This window comes from Apium graveolens, chromosome 3 (assembly GCF_009905375.1).
Source record: "Apium graveolens cultivar Ventura chromosome 3, ASM990537v1, whole genome shotgun sequence".
Classification (NCBI taxonomy): Eukaryota; Viridiplantae; Streptophyta; class Magnoliopsida; order Apiales; family Apiaceae; genus Apium; species Apium graveolens.
The window spans coordinates 194,409,792-194,422,196 of NC_133649.1; positions in this window are offsets into that span (position 1 = coordinate 194,409,792).

Genomic DNA, 12,405 nt, shown 5'->3' on the forward strand with positions numbered 1-12,405 from the left:
TTGGAATTCCATTCACAAAGACCATGACAGTCAGTCTACATCACCATAATTGTAGAACCAGCCAAATTCAGCCATTATGATGATAAGTAAAAAACGAGAGTGATTTTGTGATAAAGTGTGATGGGAAGGCTGATGTGAAGTGGTTTGCTTATATAGGCAAGAGAATGCCAGGAGACACAAAGAAATTGAAATGCTGACAGGTAGTAATTAATTCTACCTCGTCTCCCTAACTTTGAAAAAGAATAACAGTCATGGAAAGAGGAATCATGTTTAAAACGCACAAGAAACAAGAAACAATGGACTGTTCAAGGACGAATACCATTAATCCTAATCATAGTGACTATTAATCTCCACTTCAACATATTCTAGTTCGAACTGAGACTGTTATCAAATTTTATTCACAGATAAGCCAAGTAAAGGATTAGACTGAGAAATCAGAACTTAGACCTATACCAGAACTTAACAGTCATCAGAACATAATTCTTAACTCGAAAAAGGAATGCCCATCTTAGTAAATCCTCATACAAGTTCTGAGTTATAGACGTCAGAACTTAATCATCAGAACGTGTAACTAGAATTTGTCCTCAGAATTAGTGCAATGTGACACAATGACTGTTTATCTAAAATAACATAGACCACCACAGAAATTTTCATCATTCAGATGGAGTGATTAGTGTGTGCATTAAGCTAAATAACAGACAAAGAGTAAAGTCTGATTCACTTCAGTATATCTTAGAAATAAGGCATAACTAAAATTTTGCCAAGGAGCTGTCATTGTCCTGAAACCTACTGATGAATGAGTTTATGCTTGAGTCCACCTCAACTGTTTTGTGCTAATTTTATGCATATTTTGAAATTCTATTTTACAGTGGCTTCTCAGTGTAAGTGAGTCACGACTGTTTATCAGAATTTATGCTATTATCAGAGTATTTCTCCAGTAATCATAGAGTGTGAAAAGTCACCAAGAAAATATTTTGCTTTTCTAATGCATATTTACTTAATACCAGCAACGCACTTGGGTCGTCCCTTCCACATTTTTACTCTAGATCTCAAAGGAGTACCTGATTTTATTTTTTGATCTTTTTGCTTTTTCTTTTGATAAGTGAGGTTTATCAGCACTTAGTACATTCAGCAGTTTTACTAGTATCAGAACTTAACAGATGAGTAGCATTATTCTAATTTGTGACTTAGTAATAAGATATACAAAGTAAACTTAACTAAGCTCAATTATCAGAATTTGCTAGTGTCATAAGATTTCCACTGAAATAATTACTTCTTACATGGAATCATTTATTTATTAAAGACTACTAGGTCAGTATCTAGCACAGCTATCCTCATAGGATTGAATAGGTACTAGAACAAACATATCACTTATCAGAGTTTAGAAACATATATCAGACAACAGTCAGTACTTAAAGACATTTATCAATTAAGCACAGAATATATAATGAGATTAATTCTGTAAATACTGAGCATAAAGTCTGATAACACAGAACAAGTCTAAGCAGATTTAGAGAAAGAACCTGAAACCATTCCAAGTTCATTTACCAATCTTGTAAAAGTGGTTTCACATAATGGTTTTGTGAAGATATCTGTCAATTGTTGATCTGTGGGAACAAAATGCAATTCCACTGTACCTTCATCCACATGTTCCCTGATGAAGTGGTACCTGATGCTAATGTGCTTTGTCATAGAGTGTTAAACTGGATTACCTGTCATAGCAATAGCACTTTGATTATCACAGTAAATAGGGATTTTGAAATATGTTAACCCATAATCCAGTAACTGATTCTTCATCCAAAGAATCTGTGCACAATAGCTTCCTGCAGCAATATACTCTGCTTCTGCAGTTGATGTGGAAATTGACTTTTGTTTCTTGCTGTACCAAGAAACCAATCTGCCTCCAAGAAATTGGCAGCTTCCACTTGTGCTTTTCCTGTCAATTTTGCACCCTGCAAAATCTGCATCTGAGTAACCTATTAGTTTAAAATCTGTTTCTCTAGGATACCATAATCCCAGAGCAGCTGTTCCTTTAAGATACTTAAAGATTCTTTTTACAGCTGTTAAGTGAGGTTCTCTTGGATCTGCTTGAAATCTTGCACAAAGACAGGTAGCATACATGATATCAGGTCTACTAGCAGTTAGATAGAGTAGAGAGCCAATCATACCTCTGTAGTCAGTAATATCTACTGATTTACCGGTATCCTTATCCAGTTTTGTAGCAGTGGCCATTGGAGTGGATGCACTTGAACAATCTTGCATTCCAAATTTCTTTAGCAAGTTTCTGGTGTACTTGGTTTGACAAATAAAAGTGCCTTCCTCATTCTGCTTGACTTGAAGGCCCAGAAAATAGCTAAGTTCCCCCATCATACTCATCTGATATCTTGACTGCATTAGTTTGGCAAACTTTTTGCAAAGTTTGTCATTTGTAGATCCAAAAATGATATCATCAACATAAATCTGGACCAGAAGTAAGTCCTTTCCATGGTTGAGGTAGAACAGTGTTTTGTCTATTGTCCCTCTGTTGAATCCACTTTCCAGAAGAAACTGAGCTAAAGTCTCATACCATGCTCTAGGAGCTTGCTTAAGTCCATAAAGTGCTTTATCAAGCGTGTAGACATAATCTGGATGTTTGGTATCTACAAAACCTGGAGGTTGTTCAACATATACCTCTTCCTCCAATTCTCCATTGAGAAAAGCACTTTTCACATCCATTTGAAAGACAGTAAACTTTTTGTGAGCAGCATAAGCCAAAAATATCCTTATGGCTTCTAACCTAGCAACTGGTGCAAATGTTTCATCATAATCAATTCCCTTCTGTTGAGAATATCCTTTTGCAACCAGCCTTGCCTTATTCCTTGTAATTATGCCATCACTCTCAGTTTTGTTTCTGAATACCTACTTTGTACCAACAACAGATCTATTCTTTGGTCTTGGCACTAGGGTCCAGACTTTGTTTCTTTCAAATTCATTCAACTCTTCCTGCATTGCTTGCACCCAATCAGCATCTTGAAGAGCTTCTTCCACTTTCTTTGGCTCAGTCTGAGAGAGAAAAGAATTGTAAAGACATTCATTTGAAGTACCTGTTCTAGTTCTGACACCTGCATCAGGATTTCCAATTATCAAATCAGGTGTATGTGATTTTGTCCACTTCCTTGCAGATGGAAGGTTTTCTCTAGAACTGGATGCTCCCCCATGATCCATGCTATCTTCATTTTCATTTTCTGATGCTCCCCCTGAAATTATGCTCTCTGAGTTGGATTCTTCAGTATTTAGATTTTCAGCACTATCAGAACTTGGCTTATCAGAACTTGACGAATCAGAACTTGAAGAGCCAGATGCATGTTCATATGTTTCTTGAGATGTGGTAGGATCTTGAGTATGCTCCCCCTGCATAGGTGCATCTTTCTTTGACGTAGTCACCACAGTTTCAATAACATCAGAGTTTAATCCATCAGAGTTTATAGTATCAGGACTTAGACTGTCAGGATTTTCAGTATCAGAATTTGAGTCTTCATTTTCAAATCTCAGCTGATCATGGTCAATGAAATCTTCAAGACCAGTAATCTTCTTGTCATCAAAAGAGACATTGATAGATTCCATGGCCACTTTTGTTCTCAAATTATAGACTCTGAAGGCTTTTGTGGAAAGTGGATATCCAACAAAGATTCCTTCATCAGCTTTTAGATCAAACTTTGATAGCTGTTCAGGATGAGTCTTGAGAACAAAACACTTGCATCCAAATACATGAAAATATTTCAGATTTGGCTTCTTTTTCTTCACCATCTCATATGGTGTTTTTCCATGCTTGTTAATGAGTGTTGCATTTTGAGTAAAACAAGCAGTCTGCACAGCTTCAGCCCATAAATAGGTTGAAAGCTTTGCTTCTTCTAGCATTGTACGTGCAGCTTCAATGAGAGCTCTATTCTTCCTTTCAACAACTCTATTTTGCTGTGGAGTTCCAGGAGCAGAAAATTCCTGCTTTATTCCATGGCTTTTGCAGAACTCTTCCATTATCAAATTCTTGAACTCAGTGCCATTATCACTCCTTAAAACTTTCACAGAATCTTTGACCATTTTATCCAGATGTTTAATATGATCAATCAAGGTTGATGCAGTTTCACTTTTTGTATGCAAGAAATATACCCATGTGTATCTGGTGAACTCATCCACTATGACCAACGCATACTTCTTCTTTGCAATTGACATGACATTTACTGGACCAAATAGATCAACATGTATTAGATGATAAGGCTCAAGAATTGATGATTCAGTCTTGCTCTTGAATGAAGATTTTCTTTGTTTGGCTTTCTGACATGAATCACAAAGACCATCAGGAGCAAATACTGTGTTTGGCAATCCTCTCACAAGATCTTTCTTGACCAGTTCATTTATATTGTTGAAATTTAAATGAGAGAGTTTCTTATGCCAATTCCAGCTTTCTTCAATTGATGCTCTACTCATCAGACAGATTGCAGAACCATCAGTACTTGTTGAAAGCTTAGCTTCATAAATGTTACCACGCCTGTATCCTTTCAGAACAACTTTGCCTTTAGATTTACTCCAATTTCACAGTGTTCTTCAAAGAAATCAACATGATAACCTCTGTCACAGATTTGACTTATACTCAGTAGGTTGTGTTTAAGTCCTGAGACCAGAGCTACTTGTTTAATTATGACATTTCCAAGATTGATATTGCCATATCCCAATATTTTTCCAATGTTGCCATCTCCATAAGAAACACTTGGGCTAGCTTTCTCCACAAAGTCTGATAGCAGGGCCTTATTTCCAGTCATATGTCCTGAACATCCACTGTCCAGAAGTAGAATATTTTTCCTGTTGCCCTGCAATCACAAAGACCACTAATTATTAGTTTTAAGGACCCAGACTTGCTTGGATCCTTTGGCCTTATTAAGTTTGTTAACATTTGCAGCGGATTTAGCATCAGAGTTTATGTTAACATTTTTCTTATCAGAACTTACACTATCAGACTTTGAATCAGAATTTACACTAGAAGGAATAATGGAAACTTTCTTCAAAGAAGGTTTTATTTGATAATAATCATAGTACAAACTATGATATTCCTTACAAGTATAAATGGAATGCCATAAACTACCATAATGAAAACAAGGATTTTGTGGTTTGTATCTAACAGACTGACTCTTAACTCCTGATTTTGAAGGTAAGGAGTTAATATTCTTATTCTTCCTGCAAAAAGAGGCCATATGGTTAGAACTTCCACAGTTATGACATGTTTTCCTAGGAGCATCAGGAACAGGTTTATAATCATTGCTTTTATTCACACCTTCCTTTCCATTCCTATTTTTCCTAGGTGATTTTACCTTGTTTGCATTCTTAACATCTTTCAGCTTATGTTTAAGCTGCTTCTTCGTCATTAAGCCTATGTTCACTTCAGCTATCTTTTCCTATTTTAGTTTGTCAGAAGCTGATTCCTTTGTAACTTCTGATTTTTCATTTTCAGACTTTACAGTTACAAACTTAACAGGTTTTAACTTTGGCTTTTGCTTATCAACAGACTTAATTTCTTCAGTTCCTTTATCTTTCTTATCTTCTCCATAACCTAAGCCCTCTTTCCAGTTTCCACTACTTAGCAAATTTTGAGTTGTTTTGCCAGAGTTAGTCCAAGTCCTGATAATCTCTCTTTCCTTTTCTAACTCAGTTTTTAGAGATTCATTTAATTTTAGCACTTCATTCTTAACATAAAAAGCATTATCTCTATCCTTCTGAGTTTGATGGAACATGACTAACTCTTTTTCTAAGAAATCACTCCTTTTCTTAAATGCAAGATTTTCAGAAGTTAATCTTTCACATGTTAAAGTTTGATCTCTATAGCTAACAAACATGGTTTTAAGATATCTTCTCAACTCATTAATATCATCAGTATGAAAAGCATAAGTAGTCTGAGGTACCTTTGTTTCAGCAGCATCAGAACTGCTCTCAGCACTTTCTTTATCAGCATTTGCCATCAATGCATAGTTCTCCTCACTTTCAGAGTCTGAGGTGTCTGTCCAACTTTTCTGCTTTGTGACAAGAGCCTTGCCTTTGTCACCCTTTACCTTCTTGCAGTCAGGAGATATGTGGCCTTTCTCACCACAGTTATAACATTTAACATTGATGTAATCTCCTCTGTCAGATTTTCCTCCTCTGCCTTCAGATCTTCTGAAATTCTTCTTATCAGAACTTATGCCTTTCCTGGAAAACTTCTTTCCCTTCCTGAACTTCCTGTATGCAATCTTTGTGATTCCTTTCACCATAAGAGCACACAGCTTCATCATCTCCTCATCAGCATCAGTCTCAGGCAAGCTTTCAGAATCTGAGTCATCATTACTCTCAGAACTTGATGACTCAGTATCAGACTTTATGAAAAGAGCTTTACCCTTGTCTTTCTTTGAGGAAGCTACTTTGGGGAATTCTTCTTCAGCCTTAAGAGCAACTGTCCTTGACTTTCCTCCTTTCCTCTTGCTTATTTGTTCCATCTCCAGCTCATGAGTCTTGAGCATTCCATAGATTTTGTCAAGAGTTGTTTCATCAAGATTGTAGTTGTCTCTTATTGTCGTTGCCTTCAAATCCCAGCATTCAGGAAGAGCTAACAGGAACTTAAGGTTTGAATCTTCAAGATCATACTCTTTATCAACCAATGACAAATCATTCAAATGTTTGACAAATCTATCATATAAATCATTCAATGACTCATTAGCCTTTGAGTCAAAGTGTTCATACTCTTGAGTGAGTATTGTCTTCCTGTTCTTCTTAATTGTGTCAGTTCCCTGACACCTTGTTTCCAGAGCATCCCATATCTCCATAGCAGTCTTGCAGTTGATTACCCTGTTTGACATTACATTATCAATGGCACTATGCAGTAAGTGTCGTACCTTAGCATCCTTAGCAATTGATGCTATGTCTTCTGCAGTATAATCACTCTTCTCCTTTGGTACGGTCTTTGCTGCCTCACCTGCAACTGCAACAGCGAGCTTGGTTGGTTTGTGAGGGCCTTCCTTGATTCTATCAAGGTATTCTGGATCTGTTGCTTCCAGGAACATGGTCATCCTTACCTTCCATATGGGATATTCAGATGGTCTCAGTATGGGAACTCTGATGGTCTCATACCGACTCTGAATTTGTGTCTTTGGTGGTTCCTCAGTTGTGGTAGGCTTAGTTGGAGTTTCTGTGTCCGACATGATTGTGTTTGGATCTTTAACTGTATGTGTATTAACAGAGTAGCTCTGATACCAATTGTTAGGTCACACACACACTGTAGAGGGGGTGAATACAGTGTATAGTACACTCAAATCGAACTTTAAGAACTTAAGTAACAGAAAACAAACTTTATTGAAACAATAAACTCTGTTACAGTATGGAACTGTTACCTCTCAGTGATGAACAAATATCACGAGAGCTGCTAGGGTTACAATGAATAATCTTCTCTAATAATGATAACACTTATAGTGTAAACCCTATGTCTGTGTTTATATACTACACAGTTACAAGATAATCGCTAATTGATATGGAATATAATTCTGCTTCCTAAAATATATCAATCAGATATCTTTTCTTCCAAGTATTCCATTCTTCACGGAATTCCTTCTTCATGCATATCTCTTCTTATGTTTATCTCGATCTTCTTTCCTTTAATCAGCTACTGTCCTTATCTGATTATCCTTCAGCACTTAAGTTCTGATATCTATCTTCTGATGATTATCTCCTGATAACATACGTACTGATATCCTTAAGTCCTGACTTCCAGTATAAGTACTGATCAACAGTTAAGTACTGATTTATCCTATTCAGTAAGATCTGAAAGCTAAACATAAAACATATTAGCCATGACATTATCAAATATATCTAACAGAACGAAACATATATGTATATATATCAACATCAAGTATTATCGCATCATATTTCACATGCCTAAATATTTTTGCTATTCTGTCCATCATTCTATAGACCCATGCTCTTGCTCGAGCTTATAAACAATCACCTTTGAAACTCCCTCGATATTGAAAATCGAATATGGGATTTCATTCTAGACATCGTCGTTACTAGAATTCTATACTTGCACCACAACCTTCCACGTATAGTAATACGACTCTCTGTCGATAAACAGATATAAATATTTATTAAGTAGATAATCGACCTAGTTTTTCTATCAAAGATAACTTATACGTCAACACGACCCGATTAGTGGTACTCAATCTCAACATCCATTACAATACAACTCTCACGGTTGTTATCGTCTCATTATTCAAGGAATCGTTGATGTATTACTATAGTCCACTGCTGACCTACTGTAGTCATTCGTTTTCCTTGGAATCTTAATATCTAATCATACAGAGTCCATACCTACCGTATCGAAATATTCTAGGGAGGCATCATAATCACCATTTCATGATTCATGAAGAACACTCCTGAACTTGACGTACATATGACATGAAGCAGATAAAATTGCAAAAGAGTTTCAATCAAAGCAACGATATCAAGTTAACACCATTATTAACCATATGCCTTTATTAGGAGACATGAATCTCAAAGGTTCATTTAGTCCTTTCATAACATGATCCTGGCTTATCTCAAGATAGGACCTTCTAAGATAGGTAGCCCGCTCACGACGATAACATGAATTAAATCTTTACCAAACTACTATTACGGTTAAGTATCGCACGATCATCAGAAGGAATGTCAATCTTTCACACCATAATACAATCTTCATGGCTTTAACCATCATTACTGTATTCCTCTGGGATGAGCACCTATAATTGCTCTCTTACACTTAGAGTGTCGGCCACCTCATTGGCCTTTCCTGATAGTAATAGTCTCTTCCAATCAATGTCTTTTAAACAATCTTCAACTAAATTCTCTACCTCATTTCCAATCGTTGCTTGGGTGAAAATTCTCTTCCTTAAGCTTTGGTGAGAGAAAAAAAATCACAATTTTTCCATAATTTATTTCCTGGGTCTTTAGATGTGAACATTGTCACGATCGACTCTCGATCATACTTAGGACGTCTCTTATCTTGGGTACTTCTTGTTTTCACCAATCTCGACCCTCATTGGGTCGATATGTACTTTCTTATGGTTCAGCACGTGCCCACCTGGCATTATTATAATTACGTCATATTTTCTTTATCAATATTTCTATTCTTGAGAACTTTGAATATTACCTTTCTCCTTGTAAAACCTCTAAGGTTATCCTTAAATCCTTCATCATGTACTTCCTAGGTACATGTTATATCAAGATACCATTTACTAATACTAGAACCATTGTCTATATAGTTCTGAAAACTTCCTCCACTAATCTTCAAAGGTTGTTGTTGCCTTAGTCCTTCATTCCGTACTACCCAAACTCATAATGTCCCTTTTAATGGTGAAATGCCAACCTTTATGCATTCCTCCCATGGTTCAACTCAAGTTATCGAGGTTCTCTCCTTAATTCCACCTTTAAAAAGGTACTTGCATCCTTTCATGGATAAATCAAGTCATATATCCCTGATAAGGGTATCTTATTCAATCATTCCCACCTTGATAGTCTATAACTAATTTCACAATAGCATCCTTATTCAAACTGAGGTCAATCCATATGGCCTCCAAAAGATAACAACGGTTATCTGCTTTTCTTGCCTGATTTAGTAATGATAACAAGGATGTTCTGGAAGATATTGGTCGTGTTCAACGTGAACATTTTAGTTCTAATTACTCATTTACCTCTATTATTTATCTCAACCATCATCTCAATGTTGGGATATCTTTTATACCTGGCGTCTCCCTTTCCGGGTATCAAGCCACCAGTCTTACATACACTTCACACTCTTGAAGGTCACTTCCTTCATCCCATTTTCCTAATTTCTTATTATCCTGTCTCCTCAGTCCATCCGTGTTTCCTTATTAATCTATCGGTCTATCTCAAAGTTTTATCGAATACTCTCAACTTAAAGGGAATTAATTATACGTATCGCTTACGCCTTCAAACCTTGACTTTATTTCATGATCAATCACTATCCCGCTGATGATGACACACTTCTCTATATTTATTGCTAGGATTTCTTAGGGTTTCACCTACCTAACTCCCTTATCGCTTCTCAACTCTATTTCCTTTATATCCCTTTATACTTCTTCCCCTTTCAGTCTTTTATTTTCGTTTCTATTATAACCATTTCATGAACCAACACAATATAAGCATTGATTTAAAACATCCCATCATTCTGGGTTCGTTTCCTTCAGATGAACCTTGACGACTTTCACAACCTAGATTCATGATTCATCATACTTGTCTGCCTCTGGCCTGGTTTTAAAACTTCTACACTATCTCTCTATCTTCCTCAACCTTCCACCAGCATGTGACCTCTCTCTTAGTAAGGTAAGTGGCAAAAATAGTCTTTTGCGCTTCGTCAATCATTTAGAATCTCAAATGATTCCTCTATTTCCTTTAACCAGGCTCTTGCCTCGACTGGGTCAGCTTGTTCCTTGGAACTCTGAGAGCTTAGCGACTTATAGGTCCTGAAAGAATTTCCCTCCGCATTGTTTCCTCATGATGGTGGTTGGGGATAAAAGTATAAGTTTTGTTTAGGCAGGTCCAAGAATTGCCCCATAGGAGTACCATCCTGGTTCTCCCTATCTTGCTCGAATTCTGTTTTCTCGGCATGAAATGTTTCATCCTTCTCCTATAATCGGGGTTATCTTATACATTAAAATCCTTGTTTTCCACTTTATTATGTTATGGGTTCCTTCTTTCTTGATGGCGACCTCCCTGACTATCACATTCAGGGTTTGTCTTAAATCTTATTCCTTGAACTATGGTTTTCATCTAAGATCCCGTCCTTAAGCTCTTGAACATTTGGAACCCAAATTCTGTAGGAATACCTCATTATTCCCTTATCATCTTTCTCAGTATTAATCTCTTCTCCAGTCATTGGCTCTCTGCCTTCATTCATCAATTTTTCTTGGCACAATATGATCTTTGACAATAATTTGGGCTGCATTACAATCTCAAACAGCTTTTCGGTACTGGCTCCGGTTACCTTCACTTCTATTTCCATTTTCTCGAAATCTTTTATCAACTCTTCTGAAGACATTATCATCTTGAGTCTCTCCTTTCTACTAAGGGAGTCATCCACCACATTGGCTTTCCCTGAATGATAAATAATCTCATAATCATAATCCTTGATTAGCTCTAACCACCTACTCTGGCGCATGTTGAGCTCTTTCTGCGTGAAAATATACTTGAGCTCTTATGGTTTGTGTAAATCTCGCACTTCTCTCCATACAAGTAGTATAACGACTCGTGTATTTTTGAATTATTTAATTATGTAATTATGAAAACTATTAAATAAGTAAAATATGTGTGTTGGCTTTGACCGCTATGTGTTGTTTGATTATTATCCATATGTGATTTATGGTGTACCGGGTTGTCCGCATAATTAATTATGGGATCGTATTGAATTGTTTTCACTTTCAAAAAGTGGATTTAGTGCAAATTTATTTGCATAAATATTGGGAATGTTTCTAAAATTGTTTTTATGATTTTATAATTACAATAATTATTTCTAGGATTTTATAAAATTGAGAAATCAATATTTGATAGGGATAAATAAATTATGATAGCATGATTTATTTACTGCGTTAATTGTACAAGGTGTGGACTGCTAGGCCCAATAAAAAGATATATGACATTCAGACCAGAAAGGTTAAGCCTGATGGACCAGATCAGTCCTGATGGAATAAAGAAGGCCCAAAAGCCCTGATTATTAATTAATTTCGTAATTAATTAATAAGGGAAAAATCAGCTGTTGAGAAGAGTCCTGGTAAGGATATAAATCCTTATAGATTAGCCTCAAGGGGACCTAAAAGGATAAGGAATCAGTTTCCTACTATCTAGGACTCCAAAGTCCATTCTAATTATGAGACTTACCCACCAAGTCTCCTATACCAAGTCCAATTCAAGGACTCCCAACATCTATATAAGGGGCCTCACCCCACAAATCAGAACTACATTTTTTGACTTGATCCTTGGCAATCAGCAAGGTACGTAGGCATCTTGTAAGGCAGATCGAGTCACGAAACACAAGAGCAGTCAAATCGAGCCTTGAAGCTCACGTTCCTTATTATTAAACACAGCAATCATATATATTAGTTAAAAATCCATAACATTTGGCACCGTCTGTGGGAAAGCACAACAACAACCATGGCGAGAACACGGAGAACAATTAGAGCTCTAGAGGAAGGAACACCATCAGAGACAACCCAGGTGATTTCGTCAACAGTGGAGGTTCCTCCCCATTCAACTTATGCATCTACTCAGGGGGAAGCCCAGATAGGGGCAACTCAACCTCAGCCACAAGGGACAACTCCCCCGACTATTCAAGGTACGAATCCTCAAGTTCAACAAGTACAT